At 39.6% G+C, this 23,806-nt stretch overlaps 1 protein-coding gene across 1 annotated transcript in view; it reads left to right on the top strand.

Moving 5' to 3' along the window:
- The first annotated feature begins 13,189 nt into the window (after window positions 1-13,189).
- Window positions 13,190-23,806, top strand: part of CRACR2A (calcium release activated channel regulator 2A) — a 159,941-nt gene continuing 149,324 nt past the window's right edge. The window contains exon 1 of the mRNA XM_077953304.1: window positions 13,190-13,320. The gene's annotated coding sequence lies outside the window, so the exon portion shown is untranslated. The remainder of the gene's footprint in view (window positions 13,321-23,806) is intronic.

Raw genomic sequence — 23,806 nt, 5'->3', positions numbered from 1 at the left:
TGGGCAAAAACTGGAAGTATTTCCTTTGAAACCAGCAGAAGGCAAGGATGCCCTCTCTCACCATTCCTATTCAACATAGTACTGGAAGTTCTGGCCAGGGCAATCAGTCAAGAGAAAAAAATAAAGGGTATTCTATTAGGAAAAGAGGAAGGCAAATTGTCCCTGTTTGCAGATGACATGATTGTGTTTTAGAAAACCCCATCATCTTAGACCAAAATCTCCTTAAGCTGGTAAGCAACTTCAGCAAAGTCTCAGGATACAAAATCAATGTGCAAAAATCACAAGCATTCCTATACACCAATAACAGACAAACAGAGAGCCAAACCATGAGTGAACTGCCATTCACCATTGCTACTAAGAGAATAAAATATCTAGGAATCCAATTACAAGGGATGTGAAGGACCTCTTCAAGGAGACCTACAACCACTGCTCAAGGAAATAAGAAAGGACACAAACAGATGGAAACAACATTCCATGCTCATGGATTGGAAGAATCAATATCATCAAAATGGCCATACTGCCCAAAGTAATTTATAGATTCCATGCTATCCTGATCAAGCTACCATTGACTTTCTTCACAGAATTGGAAAAAACTACTTTAAATTTCATATAGAACCAAAAAGCCCGCATAGCCAAGACAATCCTAAGCAAAAAGAACAAAGCTGGAGGCATCTTGCTACCTGACTTCAAACTATAATGGTACTGGTACCAAAATAGGTATATAGACCAATGGAACAGAACAGAGGCCTCAGAAATAACGCCACACATCTACCACCTGATCTTTGATGAACCTGACATAAACAAGCAATGGGGAAATGATTCCCTATTTGATAAATGGTGTTGGGAAAACTGGCTAGCCACATGCGGAAAGCTGAAACTGGATCCCTTCCTTACACCTTATACAAAAATTAATTCAAGATGGATTAAAGACTTAAATGTAAGACCTAAAACTATAAAAACCCTAGAAGAAAACCTAGGCAATACCATTCAGGACATAGGCATGGGCAAAGACTTCATGACTAAAACACCAAAAGCAATGGCAACAAAAGCCAAAATAGACAAATCGGATCTGACTAAACTAAAGAACTTCTGCACAGCAAAAGAAACTGTTACCAGAGTGAACAGGCAACCTACAGAATGGGAGAAAATTTTTGCAATCTATCCATCTGGCAATGATTTCTTGAATATAGCATCAAAAGCACAGGTAACAAAAGCAAAAATAGGCAAGTTGGACTACATCAAACTAAAAAGCCTCTGTACAGCAAGGAAACAAAGTGAAAAGGCAGCCTATGGCATGGGAGAACATATTTGCAAATAACTTATGTGGTAAGTGGTTAATATCCAAAAATATAAGGAACTCCTTTAACTCAAGAACAAAACAAATAACAAAAAGTAGGCAAAGGAATTGAATAGAAATTTCTCCAAAAAGACATACAAATGACCAACAAGTATATGAAAAGATGTTTAACAGCACTAATCATCAGGGAAATGCAAATCAAAATCACAATGAGATATTACTATACACTTGTTAGGATGACTATTATCAAAAACAAAAAGATAAGTGTTGGTGAAGATGTGGAGATGCTGGGACCCTTATACACTATTGTTGGGAATGTAAAATAGTGCAGCCACTATGAAAACAGTATAGAGGTTCCTCAAAAAAATAAATCTATAAATAACATATGATCCAGCATTCCCACTTCTGGGTATTTACCAAAAGAATTGAAATCTGGGTCTCAGATATATTAACACTCTCATGTTCAATAGCTAAAGTGTGGAAACAACCTAAATGTCCATTGACAGATGAGTGGATAAAGAAATGTGCTATATACATACAATGGAATATTATTCAGCCATAAAAAAGGAGAACATCCTACCGTCTGTGACAATGTTAATGGACCTTGAAGAAATTATGCTAAGTGAAATGAAGCATAGTCACAGGAAGACAACTACTACATGATAATTCATATATAAGGTGTATAAAATAAACACATGGAAGCAGAGAGTAGAATAGTGGTTGCCAAGGGCTGGGGGAGGGGAAATGGAGAGTTGCAATTCAGTGAGCATAAAATTTCAGTTATGCAAGTTGGTTAAGTTTGAAAGATCTTCACAACATTGCAGCTATAGTTAACAATACTGTATCGTGCATTTAAAATCGGTTAAGAGGGTAGATCTTACGTTAAGTGTTCTTACCTGAAAAAAGTCTTTTTCAGATGATTAAAAATCAAAAAGAACCCATTGCCAGTACACCTGGACTAAAATAAATCTTCATTTAAATTCCTCAGGCAAAAGGAAAGTGAGGAAAGGGATAGGAAATGGAAATCTGAATCTATAAAAAGAAGTGAAGAATGCCAAAGATGGAAGTCATGGGGACTAAAAAAGATATCTTTTCTCGGCTGGGCGCGGTGGCTCACGCCTGTAATCCCAGCACTTTGGGAGGACGAAGCGGGCAGATCACGAGGTCAGAAGATCGAGACCATCCCGGCTAACACGGTGAAACCCCGTCTCTACTAAAAATACAAAAAAATTAGCCAGGCGTGGTGGCGGGCACCTGTACTGCCAGCTGCTGGGGAGGCTGAGGCAGGAGAATGGCGTGAACTCGGGAGGCGGAGCTTGCAGTGAGCCGAGATCGCACCACTGCACTCCAGCCTGGGCGACAGAGCGAGACTCCATCTCAAAAAAAAAAAAAAAAAAAAAGTTATTATTAAAGACTACTGACTGTTTAAAGCAAAAATAAAAACAATGTACCATGAAGTTTATAAAATATGTAGCAGTAAAATATATGACAACAATAACACAGAGGACAGAAGGCATGGATGTAAGTATAGTGTTGTATGTTTCTTGTGTTACAGAGGAAGAGGAATGATACTATGGGAAGGTAGACTGTGAAAAACTAAAGATAGATACTGTAAACCCTAGAGCAACTCCTTAAAAGAAAGAGAAATAATTAATAATCGAATGATGGAAATAAAATGGAATTATAAAAAATATTCAATTAAAGGCTAGAAAAGAGCAAAAAGGGAGCAAAGAATAGATGGGACAGAGAAACTGGAAGTAAGATGGCAAATTTAAACTAAGGAATCCAATTAAAAGCCAGAAATTGTAAGATTGGATTAAATAAAGCAAGCCTCAACTATATGCTATATTCAAGAAACTCTACATATACCATATATATGAAACCATATATATACATATATATGTATATATGATTTATTGAATGATACTGATAGGTTAAAAATGGTGGAAAAAGAAATACCACACAAAGAGTTATTAAAAGAAAGCTAGAATGGCTATATTCATAAGAGACAATGTAGTTTAAAAACCAGGACTATTAGCAGAGATAAAGAGGGACATTTTATAGTGATAAAGGGGTGAATTCATCAAGAAGACAAAAGAATGCAATACATGAAGCAATATTTGATAGAACTGAAGGGAGAAATAGGCACATACACAATTAGAGTTGGAAACCTCATTATTCTCCCCAATAACTGATGAATCAAATAGAAAAAAACCATAGTGCAATAGAAGACTCAAAGAACCCTATCAACCAGCATAACCTCATTGATATTTATAGAACATTCCATAGAGCAAGAGCATAATACACATTTTATTCATGTCTTCATAGAACATGCACCAAGACAGACCATATACCAGGCCGTAAAATTAGTTGCAATACATTTAAAATATTGAAATCATATAGAATATGTTATTTGTCTACAACAGAAATAATAACAAATATATCCAGAAAATCCCCAAATAGTTGGAAATTATCACATTGCTAAATAACTCATGGTCAATAAGAAAATGTAAAAATTATTTGAATGGAATTAAAATGAAAATGCACATGTTAAAATCTGTGAGATGCAAGCCGGGCATGGTGATGGGTTTCTATAGTCCTAGCTACTCAGGAGACTGAGGCGGGAAGATCACCTGGGCCCAGGAGTTTGAGTTCAGTCTGGGCAACATAGTGAGAACCTGTCCCCCCGGCAAAAAGAAGAAAAAAAATCATTTTAAGATGCAGCTAAAACACTGCTTAGAGAAAAATTTGTTGCCTTAAATGATCATAATAGAAAATAAAAAATACTTTGGCCGGCTGTGGTTGCTCACGCCTGTAATCCCAGCACTTTGGGAGACTGAAGCAGCTGGATCACCTGAGGCCAGGAGTTCAAGACCAGCCTGGCCAACATGGTGAAACCCTGTCTGTACTAAAAACACAAAAAAATGAGCTAGGCATGGTGGCGCACATGCCTGTAATCCCAGCTACTCAGGAGGCTGAGGCAGGAAAATTGCTTGAACCTGGGAGGCGGAGGCTGCAGTGAGCCGAGATCGTACCATTGCACTCTAGCCTGGGCAACAAGAGGAAAACTCTGTCTCAAAAAGAAAAAAAAAGAAAGGGAAAGAAAAAATATTTTAAGTTAATAATCTTATTTTTCACCTTACAAAATCACAAAAAGAAGAGCAAATTAAACCTGAAGTAAGCAGAAGGAAGGAAATAATAAAAATAAGAGTCTAAGCCAAAGATGCAGGAAACAGAAAAGCAGTAGAGAAGAACCAATGAAGCCAAGAGCAGATTTGCTAAATCAATCAATAAAATTGATGTGCCTCTAGGTAGCCTGATATGGTAAAGGGAGAGAAGACACGAAGTACCAATGTCAGGAGTGAAAAAGGGGATATCACTGCAGATTCTATAGACATTAAAAAAATCAGGATATATTATGAACAATTTTATGCCAATACATTTGACAAATAAAATGAAAAATTCCTTGAAAATCACAAACTAAAAAAGCCCAAACAAGAATAAATAAACTGAAGAGCCCTATATCTATTTAAAATTTCAAATCTGGGCCAGGTACGGTGGCTCATGCCTGTAATCCCAGCACTTTGGGAGACCGAGGTGGGCAGATCACTTGAGGTCAGGAGTTCAAGACCAGCCTGGCCAACATGGTGAAACTCTGTCTCTACTAAAAATACAAAAAAAATTTTAGCTGTGTATGGTGGCGGGCGCCTGTAATCCCAGCTACTCGGGAGGCTGAGGCAGGAGAATCACTTGAACACGGGAGGTGGAGGTTTCAGTGAGTCGAGATCACGCCACTGCACTCCAGCCTGGTGACAGAGCAAGACTCCATCTCAAAAAAAAAAAAAAAAAAATCAAATCTGTAATTAAAAACCTACCAACAAACTTCAGACCCAAATGACCACTAGTGAACTCTATCAAATTTTTAGGGAAGAATTAATACTGATTCTACATATGTTTTTATAAAGTAGAAGAGAAATGATGCGTTCTAACACATTTTATGAATCCAACATTTTCCCAATACCCAAACCAGAGAGAAATTTATCAGTGTCCTGTATCAGTCTATTCTCACAATGCTATAAAGAACTATCTAAGACTAGTAATTTATAAATAAGGGAGATGTAATGGGCTCATGGTTCTGCAGGCTGTACAGGAGGCCTGTCTGGGGAGGCCTCAGGAAACTTACAGTCACATTTGAAGGTGAAGGGGAAGCAAGCACATTTCACATGGATGGCAGGAGTGAGAGAGAGAGAGAAGGGGGAGGAGCTACACACTTTCAAACAGCCAAATCTCGTGAGAACTCTATCACAAGACAGCCCTTGGGGGATGGTACTAAACCATTAGAAACCACCCTGATGATCCAGTTACCTCCCACCAGGACCCACGTCCAACACTGGGGATCACAGTTCAGTATGAGGTTTGAGTGGGGACACAGAGCCAAACCATATCAGTCCCTTATAATGATAGATGTAAAAATCATTGACAAAAATATTAGCAAATTAAGTCCAGCAATGTATAAAAAGAATAAACTTCATGACAAAGGGGTTTATTTCAGGAGTGCAATATTAATTTAACTTTTGAAAATCAAGTAATGTAATTCACCACACTAATAAACAAAAAGACAAACTATGTGATCATCTCAATATATGAAGAAAAAGCATTAGAAAAAAAAACTCATTCATGGTAAAAACTCTTTGCCAACTTGGAACAGAGTGGAACTTTTTCAAGCTAAATAAATGGAATCTTTGAGGAACCAACAACTAACATCATACTTATTAGTGAAAACTGTATGCTTTCCCCTTACGATTGGAAAGAAGGCAAAAGTGTCTGTTCCCTCCCCTTCTACTCAGCATTATACTGGAGGTTCTTGGCAGTGCGGTAAATAAGAAAAAGAAATAAAAGGAAATAATGGAAAGGAAGAAGTAAGATGGTCTTTACAGTCATCATGATCTTGTCTGTAGAAAATCTTAAGGACCTACGAAAAAGTGAATAGAACTAATCAGAGTTTTTAAAGATTGCACAATATAAAGCCAATATACAAAAAAAAATTGTATTTCTATATACCAGCAACAAATAATTAGAAATTTAAATAACACAATATCATTTACAATAGTGTTAAACAACATGAAATACTGAGGAATAAGTTTACTAGCCTTAGCAACATGGTGAAAAATACAATAACTACAAAAATTAGATGGGTGTGGTGGCATGTGCTTGTAATCCCAGCTACTCGGGAGGCTGAGGTGAGAGGATCACTTGGGCCCAGGAGGCAGAGGTTGCAGTGAGCCGAGATCGCCACTGCACTCCAGCCTAGATGAGACAGCAAGACTCTGATAAAAAAAAAAAAAAAAGGAATAAGTTTACCAAGATATGTGTAAGACCTTTACGTGAAAAACTCTATGCTTATGAATCGTAAGACTCAATATTGTTAAGATGTCAGTTGTCCTCAAATTGTTCTATAGAATCACATAATAACAAGCTGATTCTTACATTATATGGAAACTCAAAGTTCTTAGAACAGACAAGACAGTGTTTAAAGAGAAGACTATTTAGATGGGTTTATGCTGCTTGTTTTCAAGACATTAAAAACTACAGTAATCAAGACAATATATTGGAATAAAGATGGACAAGCAAATTGAGAAATAGATTCTTACATATGGAGTCGATTTGGGTCAAAGATGTCAGTTCAATGGGAGAAGTCACAGTCTTTTTTTTTTTTTTTTTGAGACAGAGTCTCACCCTGTTGCCCAGGCAGGAGTGCAGTGGCGTGATCTCAGCTCACTGCAAGCTCCGCTTCCTGGTTTCATGCCATTCTCCTGCCTCAGCCTCTGGAGTAGCTGGGACTACAGGCGCCCGCTACCGCACTCAGGTAATTTTTTGTATTTTTAGTAGAGACGGGGTTTCACCATGTTAGCCAGGATGGTCTCAATCTTCTGACCTTGTGATCTGCCCGCCTCGGCCTCCCAAAGTGCTGGGATTACAGACGTGAGCCACCGTGCCCCGCCCGTGATAGTCTTTTAAGCAAATAGTATTGGAACAATTGGATAGCCATATAGAAAAAAATGAACTTTAGCCCTTATGTCACACTATTCATAAAAAAAAAAAAAACACAAAATAGATGATATACCCAAACATAGAGCTAAAATTATAAAACTCTAGAATAAACTTTGGGAGAAAAATTTTATGAACTTGGAGTAGGCAAAGATTTCATGGATATGACACAAAAAGTACAAACCCAAAGTACTGTTGAATTAAACTATTACAATTTAAAACTTTCATTCTTCAAAAGACAGTGCAAAAGAAAATAAAAATGCAGTTATAGCCCAGGTAAGGGGATTGGCAAAATACGTATCTGATAAAGGACTTGTATCCAGAATATGAAAAGGACTCTTACAACTCAGTAAGAAAAATGACCTGATTTTTTTTTTTTTTTTTTTTGAGACAGAGTCTTGCACTGTTGCCTGGGCTGGAGTGCAGTGGAGTGATCTCGGCTCACTGCACCTTCTGCCTCTCAGGTTCAAGCGATTCTCCTGCCTTGGCCTCCTGAGTAGCTGGGATTACAGGTGCGTGCCACCATGCCCAACTAATTTTTTGTATTTTTAGTAGAGATACAATTTCACCATGTTGGCCAGGCTGGTCTTGAACTCCTGACCTCGTGATTTACCCTCCTCGGCCTCCCAACGTGCTGGGATTATAGGTGTGAGCCACTGCGCTCAGCCCAACCTGATTTTTTTAAGTGCAAATGATCTAAACAGATACTTAGCAAAGAAAATACACGGATGACAAATAGGCACATGAAAAGATGCTCAACATTATTTAGTTTTTAGGGAAATGCAAATTAAAGCTGCAGTGAGATGCCATTACATACCCACTGGAATGGCCAAAATTATAAAGACTGGCAGTACCAAGTGTTGACAGTGATGTGGAGCAGCTGGAACTTTAATTCATCGCTGGGAGAAATGCAAATACGATACAGCCACTTTGGAGAACAGTTCGGTAGTTTCTCATATAGTTGCTTTATGACCAAACAGTCCCACTCTTGCAGATTTATCCAACAGAAATGAAGATGTTTGTCTGCAGAATGACATGCCTGAATTTTCTCAGCAGTTTTATTGATAATAGCTTCAAGCTGAAACAACCGAAGTACCCACAAACTAGTTAATGGATACACAATAATAAATATAATGGATGTATTTATTCATTGGAATACTACTCCTTCAATCATATTACAGCATGGGTGAATTCAGAAATATTATGCTAGGTAAAAGCAGACACAAACGTGTACATTTCCATTTGCATGAAATTCTAGAAGAGGCAAGACTATCATGATAAAAAGGAGATCAGTAGTGCCTGGAGTCATGGGTGAGAGGAGGGACTGATGGTAAAGGGGCACAAGAGACTTCTAGGGGTAATGAAGATCTACTGTCTTGCTTTGTCATGGTTACAAAGTGTATACATTTGTCAAAACTCATCAAACTTCACTCTTAAAATGCAGAGTGGATAAATAATGGAATATTGACAACAACAAAAAGGTACAAACTACTGATACATGTAACAATGAATAAATCTCACAGTCATGTTGAGTGAATGAAGCCAGACACAAAAATACATACTCTATTCTTCGGTTTATTTGAATTTTTAGAAGAAGCAAAAAAAAAAAATTAATCTGCATTGAAAAAATCAGAGATATGGTTGCATCTGAAGCAGCAGTGGGGAGTATTGACTGAGAAGACGCCTGTGGTAATTTTCTGGGATGGTGGTATTATTCTTTATGTTGACTGGAGCATGAGTTACACAGGTATATGCATTTGCCAAGACTCATTGAACTGTACACTCAAGTTCTGTGAATTTCATTATGAAATCTGTGAATTTTCACTTAAGATCTGTGAATGTATACCTCAATACAATTTTATTTAAAATTTAAATAAATGCTTTCATATGCACCATTTTGTTTGTCACAGTAACTTGAGAGAGAGGAATGCAGCAAAAACTCTCCCCATTTCACCTTACAGAAATCCAATGTTTGAATCAATTATATGACTTGCCTGAGATCACACAGCTGGGATAAGAATTCAGTCTTTTACTCCTGTTCCTCTCTTCTTTCTATTTAATGTACTATTTAGTGGTTTAAACTGAACCATGAACACAACATATGTGGTCTTTTGTAAATAAGCGAATGGAATGTGATGTTCTGCAGCCAAAGCAAACCTGTATGTTTTCTGAAGCAGTGGGACCAAAATAAAAACAGGAACATAAAAATATCCTCTGCAGTGATATCTCACATGGGCATGGCACAGTGTTTAAATTGCAATCCGTATCCCATCATTTTCACCACCCTTTGTTAAACTGTAAAAGAAAACCACTCAATAACAGCAATTCTGGTTGACAACTTACAATTAATCAGCAGAGTTGTCCATGTGAGTTTGTTACGAAGTTCAGATAGATGTGAAGCTGTTTTGTCTGAGACATCAGTCACCCATTACTGCGGGAGTGTTAGTGCACTCAGGGTCTTCTTCCTTTCTGATGGATGTTTCTCCTAAAAGTGCAGTCATAGTGGAAGCAGTTGATTTCCTCAAGCACAGAAGCATCATTTTATCACTGAAACACGATGATATGAAATAGCTAGATCTTCCTGGTAAGTTCATAATGTCCAGTTGTGTGAAGTCACAAATGTCAGGGCTTCGCTGTCAAAGAGGAATGGTAGATTATACGTTCAGCGATCAGATCACTCAGTGTTTTCTGGTTCTGATTTCTCCATAGAGAATTTGAGAAATAGCTTTTATGGCGAATCGATTTCTAGATATTGTTACTATTAATTGGCTTCTACAAAAGTTTAGTTTGGCTTAGGTAAGTTCCAGCTTTGCCTGGTTGGCGGTTTGTTTCTAGAAGAGCTTCAGATGCATGAGTCCATTCCTGCATCTTTCTACCTCTAGATGGGGCTCTTCTCATTTCATCCTGATTTCATAGTCTCCAAAAATGCCAGGGAAGAAGATGGCACAGCTGCTAATTGTCATGCTTTCTTCTTTTTATGAAGGTTCTCACATGAAAAATAGTTCCTTCCTTCCTTCCTTCCTTCCTTCCTTCCTTCCTTCCTTCCTTCCTTCCTTCTGTCCTTTCCCTTCCTCCCTCCCTTCCTCCTTCCCTCCCTCCATTCCTATAAATGTTACTATCTACTCTATGCCAGTCATTGGAAATGTAAAGGTAATAATGACAGTCTTTCTTAAATTACATCTAACAACACAAGCAGATATGTACTCAGATAATCATAACACAATGTTAAAGTGCCATGATAAAGGGCAAGGAAGATGAACTTGTTCAGTTAGGTCTAGATCATGAAGGGGTTTGTATATCATGCTAAGGGTTTGAACTTTCTTGAGAGGGCAACAGAGAACCTCGGAGTGCTTTAGGCAGGGAGGAGTCATGATCAGAGCTGAGTGTTGGAGACATCACTCTGGCCTCAATATGAAGGATGGATTAGAGTTGTGAAGACTAGAGCCTCCTTTGCCAACTCTCCATTTTCCTGACCTCTTCTCTCCCTTTCTCTTCTCTTTCCTTTTCTAGCTATACTCCCTTGTGCTGCTATGAGAAGTGATGTCACCTAGTCCTGCTGCTTTAAACAGGATCCATTAAGTGATGACTCCCAATTTTATATCTCTAGCCCAGACCTCCCCTCTGACCTACTGCATCCTACATTTAAAAGCCTTCTCAGTCTTCATTTGGCTGTCTAAAACTTGTTCTTTCCCTTGTCTTTTCCAGCATAGTAAGTGCCACCATCATCCATCCCTTTAGTTACCCAAATCAGTCCCCATTAGACATGCTCTTCTTTCTTCATGCCCCACACCAATCCATCACATCTGGGCTGTCTCTAAAACATATCCTGACTCCATCCACTTCTCCTCATCTCCACTATTACCTTATCCCAAGCTACCATGATCTTTCATATGCACTATTGCAGTAGCTTTCTAACTGTGCTCACCACTTTCCTTTTGAGCATACACCAATCAGAGTGACTTCTTAAACATAAATTGGATTATATCACTCCCATGCTTACAACCTATCAGTTAGTACCCATTGCACTTAAAAAAGTTCCCAATTCCAATCTGAGAACCAAAGGGTCCTCCATTATTTGGTCTACCCATCCTCACCTGGATCGCTGTCTCTCTTACTCATTATACTCCAGCCTCATTGTTCTTTCAGTCCCTTCATCACTGTGCTGTAATCCTTCCCTCTTCCTGGCATGCTCTGGGCAAAGCTGGATGCTTGCTTCTCCTTCAGACCTCGGCTCCCTCCTCTCAAGCTCTAGAGCCACTCTATCTCTGTGGGCCCTCTGTGCTCAGTTACTCTTTCTCACATCACTCTGCTTATTTTCTTCCTAGAAAACATGACAATGTATAATCATCTTAGTTGTTTTATTTTCTGGCTCTCCTACTACAGTATAAGCTCCATGACATTAGCAACTTCTCTCTCACTCACCACAGTGTCCTCAGAACCTGAAAGAGACCATGGTACAAAATGCACATCATGGATGACATATTTCATGTAGGGGCTGTAATGGTAGTTTGAATGAGCAATTATGCGGGCTTCAGTGAAATGATGTCAGGATGGGAAGCAGAGGAGGTTTCCATGAACATTTAGAAGATTGAATCAGTAGGACCTGGTGACTGAATGAGTGTGAGGATGAGGAAAAGCAGTAAAAGGTATTTCTTGACTAGATGCATAAGCATGCCATTGATGTGATGCAACATTCGGGGAGAGGAGCAGGAAAAAGCAAGGGGGAGTGCAAGAGCAATGAGGCTAGGGAGAGATAAGCATGACAATAACTTGATCTGTAGAGCTGGCTAGGGTTCTAAGAACATTTTGTGAGTAGAATTAGATTGTAGACATTTTCATTTGAAATCTATGTTTTTGAAATTTAGGCATATGTTAAGACATTATTTCTGAGTCTAGTCCCTTTCTCTAATTCTACTTCCAATTCTCTGCCTCCTCTCTTACCTTTAGAAAAGTGTTTGATCTGATACAATCAAATAAAATGGCATAACATCAATATCACAGTTTAGTGGTTTGATCAAGATTTTGCATTTTCCCCGTATTTCTAATATAAAGTTGTTTGAAATATTTAAAAGTCTCCTGAACCACTTGACTTTTCACATCCTAAACATACTTTGAGCCCAGCTAGTGAAATTCACTGAATCAAAGAAATGGAGAGTATTAGAGGCAGATGGGCTTCAGAGGTATATTAGTTGGTTTCCACACTGCTATAAAGAATACCTAAGACTGGGTAATTTATAAAGAAAAGATGTTTAATTAACTCATAGTTCTGCTTGGCTTGAGGGCCTTAGGAAACTTACAATTATGGCAGAAGGTGAAGAGGAAGCAAGCACCTTCTTCACAAGTCAGCAGGAGAGAGAGAGAGAGAGCATACGCAAGCAAAAGAGCAAGGAGGTGCCACACTTAAAACCATCCGCTTAAAACATCACACTTAAAAACCATCACGATAGTGAGAACTCCCTCACTATCATGAGAACAGCATGGGGGAAACTGCCCCCATGAGCCAATCACCTCCCACCAGGTCCCTCCCTCGACACATGGGGATTACCATTCGAGATGAGATTTGGGTGGGAACACAGAGTCAAACCATATCGAGAGGCCATTTAGTTCAGCTGAGGAGAAAAAAGCCCCAAGTTAAATATAGTTTGCCAAGTGGTTAAACTAGGAAAAGAACTCAAGGGATATTTAATCAAATCCACTGAGCAGCACTGAATTTGAACCTCAGCTCCTGATTGCAATGGAAGAATTCTTCAGAACACTGGTGGTATGTTTGTGCTGCTCTTTTGTCCACACATTAGTTCAGTTGACATTTCTTTTTTTTTTTCTTTTTTTTTTTTTTTGAGACAGTTTTGCTCTGTGGCCCAGGCTGGAGTGGTGTGATCTCAGCTCACTGCAAGCTCCACCTCCCGGGTTCATGCCATTCTCCTGCCTCAGCCTCCCGAGTAGCTGGAACTACAGGTGTCCGCTACCATGCCCGGGTAAGTTTTTTTTTTGTTTGTTTGGGTTTTTTTTGTATTTTTAGTAGAGACGGGGTTTCACTGTGTTAGCCAGGATGGTCCCAATCTCCTGACCTCGCGATCCACCTGCCTTGGCCTCCCAAAGTGGTGGGATTACAGGCCTGAGCTATCGCCTCCGGCCCAGTTCAGTTGACATTTCTGATTGTCACAGGCAGCACCAAACCTCATCCTTTTCTGTTGCAGAGCTGTTCCAGCTGCTGCGTTTGGATTTATGGAGAAATGACTGCCTTTAGCAAAATATGTGTTTTTTTAAAATGACACCCTTAAGTCTGACTTATTATATTTATCCCCATCTCTCTGTTCCTCTTTCCAAAGTACACACCGCTCTCTCCTTTTCTTTTCCGCTTCCATTGAAGGATTTTTGGCCCAAGTGGGTGTTTGTATTCATTGCACCAGCCAGCCCAAGTGGTCTAGGGAAGGAAAAGCTGATAAAGATTTTGCGTATTTGTCAGCCTTCTCAAGCTCTTCTGACAGTCTGCCTGGGGCTTCATTGTTCCTTCATGGGGTATTACTTAAGAATCTTTGTCTATGCAGCGGAGTAAGCAGTGATGAGACAGATCCTAATGCAGCACAGGTGCACACCCCCTGTTTGTCTATCATTGTGCTAACAGCAGAACCAGCCTACCCAGCATTTAAAACACGAGGCAGAACCACCCATCTGAAGGGACCATGCATTGTACAAAAAGCCATCCTCATTCTCTCAGCTTCCAAAAAAACTGCCTTCTGAGCAAGGCATGCCCTTGGCACCTCTGCAGGTGGACAGATCTTTACCCCATAACCCATGCATCGCTCTGGTCACCCAGGACACCAAAAGAGATAGTTCATTTTCTATTCACAGCCTCTAAACTTTAGTCGCAGGACAGAATGGGGCCCAAAGATCATGCAATACAACCATTTATATTCTTGTCATCACACTGGAAAGTTCTCCATGTGTAACTTATGGATCTTGCCAAGATAGAGCCTGAGTCTGTGTCTTTATTATTTAAATGCCTTTTGAGTCAAGGGAAGGTTCACACTGGCTCTCTGGAGATAAGTAAGTCAAAGTTCTAACTGGCATTCGAATGTCTACACAATTTACTCCAGTTTATATTTATAGACTTATCTGCTTCTGCTTCTCAATCCAATTTCTGTATTTTAGCAAAATAATATTATTTTTCTCTCAAATTCACCTTGTGCTTTTCCATTTCTAAAAACTTCTTTCTCTGGGCACATATTATTTCCTCCCATCTGTATTTCTCACATTCCTGCAATTCTGTCAGTCAAAATTATATCCATCCCTAAGATCTGATTTAAATAACACTTTCTCCAGGAAGGCTTTCCTGATCGTTCTAGCTAAAAGGCCTCTCTCCTTCCTTGAAACTCTGATATCTCCGTTTGTGTGTCTGTTATCACCTTACCTTATAGCGTAGTTATTGTGTACTCACCTTCCCTACCTCCTGCTTTAGTTAGACTGTAGACTCTCTGAGGACAGGGTCATTCTTTTTCATCTCTGTATCCCCCACAGCCTCTAAGACAGCCTTTTGCACTTAATAGGAGCTAAATAAACATCTGTTGTGAAATGAATGAGAATCACATAATGAGTAGTTAAGGAAACATGAAATGAGTAGTTAAGGAATTTTAGAGCCCTGAAAAACCCAGCTGGTGACTGGGTCCAGAGTAAAAGAGAAGAGCAAGAGCAGGAAGTGAGCTGGTTTGGTCTCTCTTTGGAGGCAACCAGCTGCAGCCCCAAAGAAATCTATTTTGTTTAAAAAAACAAAAACAGCAAACAAAGTTGGCAGAGGAAGTGATGACGTCAACATTCCATTTCTGCACAGATGTATCACTCAATTAAACTCGATAGCTCAAACACCAAATTACTACGTCTTCACCCCTCATCCTCCACCTAGCTTTCTCAGAACACACACACTCATGCCTAGGGGACAGACATCAAATATGTTTTAGAAGCTTGGTGAGTATTCTTGATAGGGTAGAAAGTGTCATCCGGAATTCTCTCCTTAGGTACTATATGTTGGGGAAACGGGGATAGCAATGTGTGTGTGCAGTGTTTCAGTTCTTTTTTGGTAAAGGCCAAGATTGTAGATAAAAATTCATTTTAGTTGGATTTCTGCCATTACTGGTATCAAAAACATCTCAATTTTAGTGATGCTGAAAAGTACTGAGCAGGTGGCTGGAAACCTGGCACACTATCCCAAAGATCCTGGCAGCAAAATCTGAGAGAACACAGGGACAATGGATAGCCAGACAGGGCATGGCCCGAGCAGGGCTGGCTTTGACCAGGGCCACATGCAATCGGTATAGGTCAGAAGGAAGAAGAGAGAATTTATGTCACAACAAGATGTCACCTACACAGTTGAGGAGCTTGTCATTACATGTCCAGGGTTCACACCTCCATTGCTGAGTCAGTATTGAGAGTCAGGTTGCTTTGTTTTGTCTTGTTTTTGTGTTTTTGTTTTTTCACAGCCTTATTGAGGTATCATTTATATACCTTATACCCATTGCAAGTATACAATTTAATGATTTTTAATAAATGTATAGAGTTGTATGACATCATCACAATCCACTTTTATTACATTGTCATCATCCTAAACATTTTATTAAGCTCATTTGCAGCCCAAACCAACTTCTACCCCACCTCCCGAGGACAATCACTAATCTGCTTTCTGTCTCTATAATTTGCCTCTTCTGGACACTTACTATAAATGAAATCATCTAATATATACCCTTTGCATCTGTCTTCCTTTTTTTTTTTGTTTTTGAGACAGAGTCTCGCTGTGTTGCCCAGGCTGGAGTCCAGTGGCACGATCTCAGCTCTCTGCAAGCTCCGCCTCCCAGATTCACCCCATTCTCCTGTCTCAGCCTCCGGAGTATATGGGACTGCAGGCACCGCCACCACGCCTGGCTAATTTTTTTGTATTTTTTAGTAGAGACCGGGTTTCACCGCGTCAGCCAGGATGGTCTCGATCTCCTGACCTCGTGATCTGCCCGCCTCGGCCTCCCAAAGTGCTGGGATTACAGGCGTGAGCCACCGCGCCCGGCCTACATCTGTCTTCTTTAGGCATACTAATTAGGTTCATTCATGTTGTAATATGTACCAGTATTTTACTCCTTCCTATTGCTGAGTAGTATTCCATTGAATTGGTATACCATATTGGGTTTATCCACTCACCAGCTGGTAGACATTTGGATTATTGCCAGGTTTTGGCTAGTACAAATAATGCTGCTATGCACATTCACGTATGAGTCATTGTATGGAGATATTTTCATTTCTCTTGGATAGATTCCTCAGAGTGAAGTCACTGAGTCTTGGGTAAGTTTTTGTTTGACTTAAGAAAAACCAAATAATTTTCCAAAGTAGCTGTACCATTTTCATTCTTCCAGGAACACGCAAGCATTCCAGTTTCTCCACACCCTCACTAATACTTAGTATTACCTGTCTTTGAATATAGCACTCTACTGAGCATATAAGAACATCACATTATGGTTGTTTTTTTTTTTTTTTTTTTGAGACGGAGTCTCGCTCTGTCACCCAGGCTGGAGTGCAGTGGCGCGATCTCGGCTCACTGCAAGCTCTACCTCCCCGGTTCACACCATTCTCCTGCCTCAGCCTCCCGAGTAGCTGGACTGCAGGTGTCCGCCACCACACCTAGCCAATTTCCTGTATTTTTAGTAGAGACGGGGTTTCACCGTGTTAGCCAGGATGGTCTCGATCTCTTGACCTCATGATCCACCCGCCTCGGCCTCCCAAAGTGCTGGGATTACAAGTGTGAACCACCGCACCCGGCCCACATTATGATTTTAGTTTGCATTTCCTTATGACTAATGATGTTGGGTGCCTTTTCGTGTGTTTATTTGCTATTAATATGTCTTCTTTGGTGAAATATTTATTCAAGTCTTCTATCATTTCTTAACCAGTTGTAATTAAAATTACTATAATTACTGAGTTGTAAAAGTATCTTTTATATTCTGGATACTAGACTTTTATTAGATATATGTTTTGCAAATATTTCATCCCAGTTTGTGTTGGTCTTTTAATTTTATTAGGGTTATTTTTTGAAGCACAAAGGTTTTTACATTTAATAAGGTGCAATTTGCCAATTTTGTCTTTTATGGATCCTATTCTGGAGTCATAAAGATTTGCAGAAGATTTATCAAAGAGATTTTTTTCTCCTATATTTTCATTTAAAAGTTTTATAGTTGTAGCTCTTCTACTTAAGACTGTGACCCATTTTGAGTTTAAGTAGAATGTCAAAGAAGGGTCTGAGTTCATTTTATTGCATATGGATATCCCTTCCCAAGTCCCTGCTGTGGAACAGGCTATCCTTTCTAAATTGAATTGTCTTCTCCTTCATTAAAAACCAGTGGACCATAAATGTCGGCTTTTACTTCTGGATTCTAAATCCCATTTCAAAAATAGGTATGTCTGTCTTTATGCCAATACAACATTGCCTTTACTACTGAATACGTTTTGGGCATTGCAAATTCTCCAACTTTTTTCTTCTTTTATAAAATTGTCTTGGCTATTCTAGATCTTTTGCATTTTCATATAAATTTTAGGATCAACTTGTCAATTTCTACCAAAAATCCTGATGGGATTCTACTATGTCGATTCTATGGATCAATTTAAGGAGATTGATATCTTAACAATATTGCATCTTCCAGTCCAGAAACATTTCGTCTTCATTTATAAAGACCTCACTTTGGACTTAAGTTTGCTTTTCTTTTTCTTTTTCTAGTTTTGTAAGGTGGAAACTTAGGTTGTTGATTTAAATCTTCTCCTTTTCTAATATATTCATTCAATGCTATAAATTTCTCTCTAAGCACTAGTTTCACTGTATCCCACTAATTTTGATGTTTTATTTAATTTTCACAAAGTATTTTTAAATTTCTCTTGAACTTCTTTCACCCATGTATTTTTTAGAAACATATTTTGAGATTTTCTAGCTGTCTTCTGTTATTGATTCCTCATTTAATTCCATTATGGTGAGAACATACTTTGAATGATTTCTATTCTTCTAAATTTGTTAAGGTTTGCTGAATGGCCTGGAATGTTGTCTATCTTGGTGAATGTTCATGTGAGCTTGATAGGAATGTATATTTTACTTTTGTTGGATGAAACATTCTGTAGATCTCTATTAGATCCAGTTGTTTGGTGGTGTTATCCCCTTCAACTATATGCTGATTGATTTTCTGCCTGCTGAATCTATCAGTCACTGAAAGAGGATGTTGAAGTCTCCAGCTATGTTAGTGGATTTGTCTATTTCTCTTTGCAGTTCTATCAGTTTTGGCCTCACACACTTTGACTCTCTGTTGTTCGGCGCATACGTGTCAAGTATGGTAGTTCTCTTTGAGAATTAGTCCCTTTACCACTATGTAATGCCCATCTTTATCCCTGTCCATTTTTCTTGTTCTGAAGTCTGCTTTGTCTGCAATTAATATAGTTATTATAGATTTCTTTTGATTAATGTTATCATGGCATCTTTTCCTCCACCCCTTTAATTTATTCTATCTGTGTCTTTATATTTAAAGTGAGTTTCTTATAAACAGCATTTAGTTCGGTCTTGTTTTTTAAATCCTTTGTGATAATCTCTGTCTTTTGTTTACTTAGACCACACTTTTTTTTTTTTTTGAGACGGAGTTTTACTCTTATTGCCCAGGCTGGAGTACAATGGCGTGATCTTGGCTCACTGCAACCTCCGCCTCCTGGGCTCAAGTGATTCTCCTGCCTCAGCCTCCCGAGTAGCTGGGATTACAGGCATGCGCCACTACGCCCAGCTAATTTTGTATTTTTAGTAGAGATGAGGTTTCTCCATGTTGGTCAGGCTGGTCTCGAACTCCCAACCTTTGGCAATCCTCCCGCCTCGGCCTCCCAAAGTGCTGGGATTACAGGCGTGAGCCACCACACCCGGCCTTGTTTCTTATTCTTAAGCCTGGCTTCCTAGGCTTCCTGGCCTAGAACACACATTTAAAGTTATTTTTGATATAGTTGGATTACTATCTATCACATTTACAACTATCTTCTGTTTTTTGTACTTATTCTTTATTTCCTTTTCAAATTTCCCCTCTTTTCCCACCTTCTCTGATTTTTATTGAGCATTTTATACGATTCCATTTTCTTTCCTCTCTGCATATCAATTACATTTTTAAAAATACTGAGTGGTTTCCCTAGTGTGTATAATGTGTTTACAACTAATCTAAGTCCACTTTCAGATATTTATCTATAATTATATGTTCTTAATTTCTCCCTCTTGTTCCTTATTGTATTGCTATCACTCGTTTATCTATATGTTATAATTACCTAATACATTGTTACTGTTATTTCTTTGAGCAAGTTATTATCCATTACATGAATTAAGAATAAGAAAAGTAAAGGATTGCATTTTATTTTAATTATTCCTTCTTCAGTACGCTTCCTATCATATTTCCTTCTCTCTAAAGAATTTCTTTTAACATTTCTCGTAGGGCAGATCTACTAATGATGAGTTTTCTCAGTTTTTGTTTGTCAGAGTTTTCTTAGTTTTTGTTTTTGTTTGTTTTGTTTATTGTGCCTTCACTGTTAAAGGGTAATTTTGCTGAGTATAGAAATCTAGGTTAGAGGTTTTTCCTTTCAACACTTCAAATGTTTCACTTAACTCTCTGACGAGAAGTCTGTGACTGTTAATTTGAAATGTTGACTGGGCCACAGGGTGTTCATACATTTTGTTAAACATTGTTCTGAGTGTGTCTGTGAGAGTGCTTCTGATGAGGATAACATCTGAATTGGTAGACTGAGTAAATCAGATTGCCCTCCCCAGTATGGGTGGACTTCATCCAATCCGTTGAAGGCCTAAATAGAACAAAGAGTTGGAGTAAGAGAATTCCCTCTCTCGGCCTAACTGTCTTAGAGTTGGGACATTTTTCTTCTACTGCCTTCAAACTTGAACTCAGATGAGAAGTTATGCTGTTGGCTCTCCTGGTTCTCAGTTCTTCAGATTCAGGCTGCAAGTATACCATGAGCACTCCTGGGTCTACAGCTTGCTGATTGCAGACTTGGGACTTCTCGGCCTCCATAGCTGCATGAGCTAATTCCTTATTCTTCCCCCCTCTCTCTCCCCACCCATACACACATATGTGTGTGTTTGTGTAAAGAGAGATGTGATATGTGTGTGTGTGCATAAGAGAGAGAGAGAGAGAGATGTGGTGTGTGTGTGTGTGAAAGAGAAAGAGCGAGAGAGAGATATGTGTGTGTAGTGTGTGTATGTGTCTGTGTGTGAAAGAGAGACAGAGTGTGAGAGAGAGAGAGATGTGGAGTGTGTGTGTGTGTGTGTGTGTGTGTGTATTCTATTGGTTCTGTTTCCCTGGAGAACCCAAACTAATACAAAGTTCACTGTAATTTTTATCTCTGTTCCTCTATAGGTGCAATGTCCTCCCCTCACCCCCATCCCTCATGGCTTCTTTCAGGATTTTCTTGGTCTTTGGTTTTCTGAAGTTTGAATATGATATGCCTAGTTGTAGATTTTTAAATTTTATCCTGATTGGTGTTCTCTGAGCTTCCTGAAGTTTGGTTTCTATTATTAATTTTGGAAAACTCTCAGCCTTTGTTACTGAAGTTTCTCCTGCTCCTTTCCCTCTTTCTTTTCCTTTTGATATTCCCATTACACATATGTTTTACCTTTTGTGACCATCCCACAGTTCTTGGATATTCTGTTTTGTCTTTTTTCTTTTTTTTTTTCCTCTTTGCATTTCAGTTTGGGAAGTTTCTACTGGCACATCTTCAGCCTCACTGACTCTTTCCTCAGCTGTTTCCAGTCTACTGATGAGCCTGTCAAAGACATTATTTATTCTACAGTATATTTGATTTCTAGCACTTTATTTCTTAGAATTTCCACCTCTCTGCTCACATTATCCATCTGCTCTTACATATTGTCTACTTTTTCCATTATAGCCCTTAATATATTAATCATAATAATAATTATTATTATTTTTGAGACGGAGTCTCGCTCTGTCGCCCAGGCTGGAGTGCAGTGGCGCGATCTCAGCTCATTGCAAGCTCCACCTCCCGGGTTCACGCCATTCTCTTGCCTCAGCCTCCCAAGTAGCTGGGACTACAGGCACTTGCCACCACACCCGGCTAATTTTTTGTATTTTTTAGTAGAGACGTGGTTTCACCGTGTTAGCCAGGATGGTCTTGATCTCCTGACCTCGTGGTCTGCCTGTCTCGGCCTCCCAAAGTGCTGGGATTACAGGCTTGAGCCACCACGCCCGGCCAATCATAATTATTTTTAACTTTCTTACCTGATAATTCCACAGTCTGTGCTATATGTGAGTCTGGTTCTAATGCTTGTCTCTTCAGGTGGTTTTTTCTTGCCTTTTAGCATGCTTTGTAATCTTCTGTTGAAAGCAGACATGGTGTATCAGGTAGTAGAAACTAAAATAAGAGGCCTTTGTGTGAGGTTTTATGTTAATCTGACTACAAGCTGGGCTGTGTTTAGTGTTTACTATAGCTATAGGTGCCAGAGAGCTTAGTTACCTCCAGCATCCTTGCTTTTCTCCCTCTGTCCTGTTGTCATTGAGTTCCCATAAGAACCCCTTCCCCTTCTTTTTTTTTTTTTTTTTGAGTCAGAGTCTCACTCTGTCGCCCAGGCTGGAGTGCAGTGGTGTGATCTCGGCTCACTGCAAGCTCTGCCTCCCGGGTTCACACCATTCTCCCGCCTCAGCCTCCTGAGTAGCTGGGACTACAGGTACCTGCCACCACGCCCGGCTAATGTTTTATATTTTTAGTAGAGACGGGGTTTCACCGTGTTAGCCAGGATGGTCTCGATCTCCTGACCTCATGATCCGTCTGCCTCAGCCTCCCAAAGTGCTGGGATTACAGGCGTGAGCCACCGCGCCCGGGCGAGAACCCTTTCTTAAACAGAACTTGTGTTTTTCGGGTCTTTCAGCTGTAATCTGTTCTACTAGAGCTCTGTTGATATAATAAGGTGTGATGGTTAATACCTAGTGTCAATTTGATTGGACTGAAGGATGAAAAGTATTGTTCCTGGGTGTGTCTGTGAGGGTGTTGCCAAAGGAGATTAACATTTGAGTCAGTGGTCTAGGAGAGGCAGACCCACCCTCAATCTGGGTAGTTACCATCGAGTCAGCTGCCAGCGTGGCTAGGATAAAAGCAGGCAGAGGAATGTGTAAGCACTAGACTAGCTAAGTCTTCTGGCCTCCATCTTTCTCCCGTGCCGGATGCTTCCTGCCTTGGAACATGGGACTCTAAATTCTTCAGTTTTTGGACTCTTGGACCTACACCAGTGGTCTGCCAGGGGTTCTCGGGCCTTCGGCCACAAACTGAAGACTGCACCCTCGGCTTCTCTACTTTTGAGGTTTTGGGATTCAGACTGGCTTCCTTGCTCCTGGGCTTCCAGACAGTTTACTGTGGGACTTCACCTTGTGATCTTGAGAGTCAATACTCCTTCATAAACTCCCTTTCATATATGCGTCTATCCCATTAGTCCCTTGCCTCTAGAGAACCCTAATACATAAGGTGTTGGTGAGGTGAAATGATCTATAATTTTATGATGAAATCTCAGTCCTTTAGTAGGCTTGAGTCTCCAGGCTACAACCTTCAGAAGCGTTTTGTTTCGTTTTGTTTTTCCCTTCCTTCAAGCGAGGCAGGAAGGTTAGAAGGAGCTGAAGTTGGCTAATTGTCCTTTCCTCAGGTAGGTAAGGCTCTGGTAAAGTTGGTTCCCTTGGAGAGCAGGCCCTTGAAATGGAGAATGCTTTGGCATATTTTAAATGGCTGCTTTTCCCCTCACGCCTGCCTGAAACATAAGGGATTTTTTTTGTTGGATCTTCACTGTGAGAATCTAGTGGGGCTCCTGAAGGTAAAATCCATGAAAGTGTAGTGGGAGAAGCACACTAACACTGCATCTCCAGGAATTAATTACTCACTCGAGCAAATCCATCCTCGACCCCCAGCAATGCATCAGAATTATTAGTTAAGTCTTTCTGTCAGTTTACGGCTGTCGTGGCTTCTGCTTCACAAGAGCTGGCCTAGGCTGTGGCTCTCTGTCTTCACTTGTCTCTGTAGATTTCAGGATGCTTCTTTGCCTTGCGATGTCGATTTTCTGATGGAAGTAAGAAAAGTTATTTATTTTCCATTTGTTCAGCTTTTATCTTGTAAGAATGGGAGTGATAACTTCTAAGCTCTTCCCATGTCATAGCTGAAACTGGAAGTCCTCCATCCTTTTACTTTTAATTTTCTTTGTTTCTTTGAAGCTAAGCTATGTCTCTTGTTGACAGCATATACAAACATATAAAAATTTGGTCTTGTTCTTTTTTATGCAGTCTGAAAACCTGTTCCTTTTGAGTAGGGCATGTAGTCCATTTATATTTTGTATGATTATTGGTATGGATTTATATTTGTTATTTTTCTGTGTGTTTTCTATTTTTCTCATGTCTTTTTGATATTGTTCCTTTGCTC

Source organism: Macaca mulatta, chromosome 11, assembly GCF_049350105.2.
Source record: "Macaca mulatta isolate MMU2019108-1 chromosome 11, T2T-MMU8v2.0, whole genome shotgun sequence".
NCBI classification, from domain to species: domain Eukaryota; kingdom Metazoa; phylum Chordata; class Mammalia; order Primates; family Cercopithecidae; genus Macaca; species Macaca mulatta.
The sequence above is the reverse complement of the archived record's forward strand: the minus strand, read 5'-3'. Positions and strand labels throughout refer to the sequence as shown.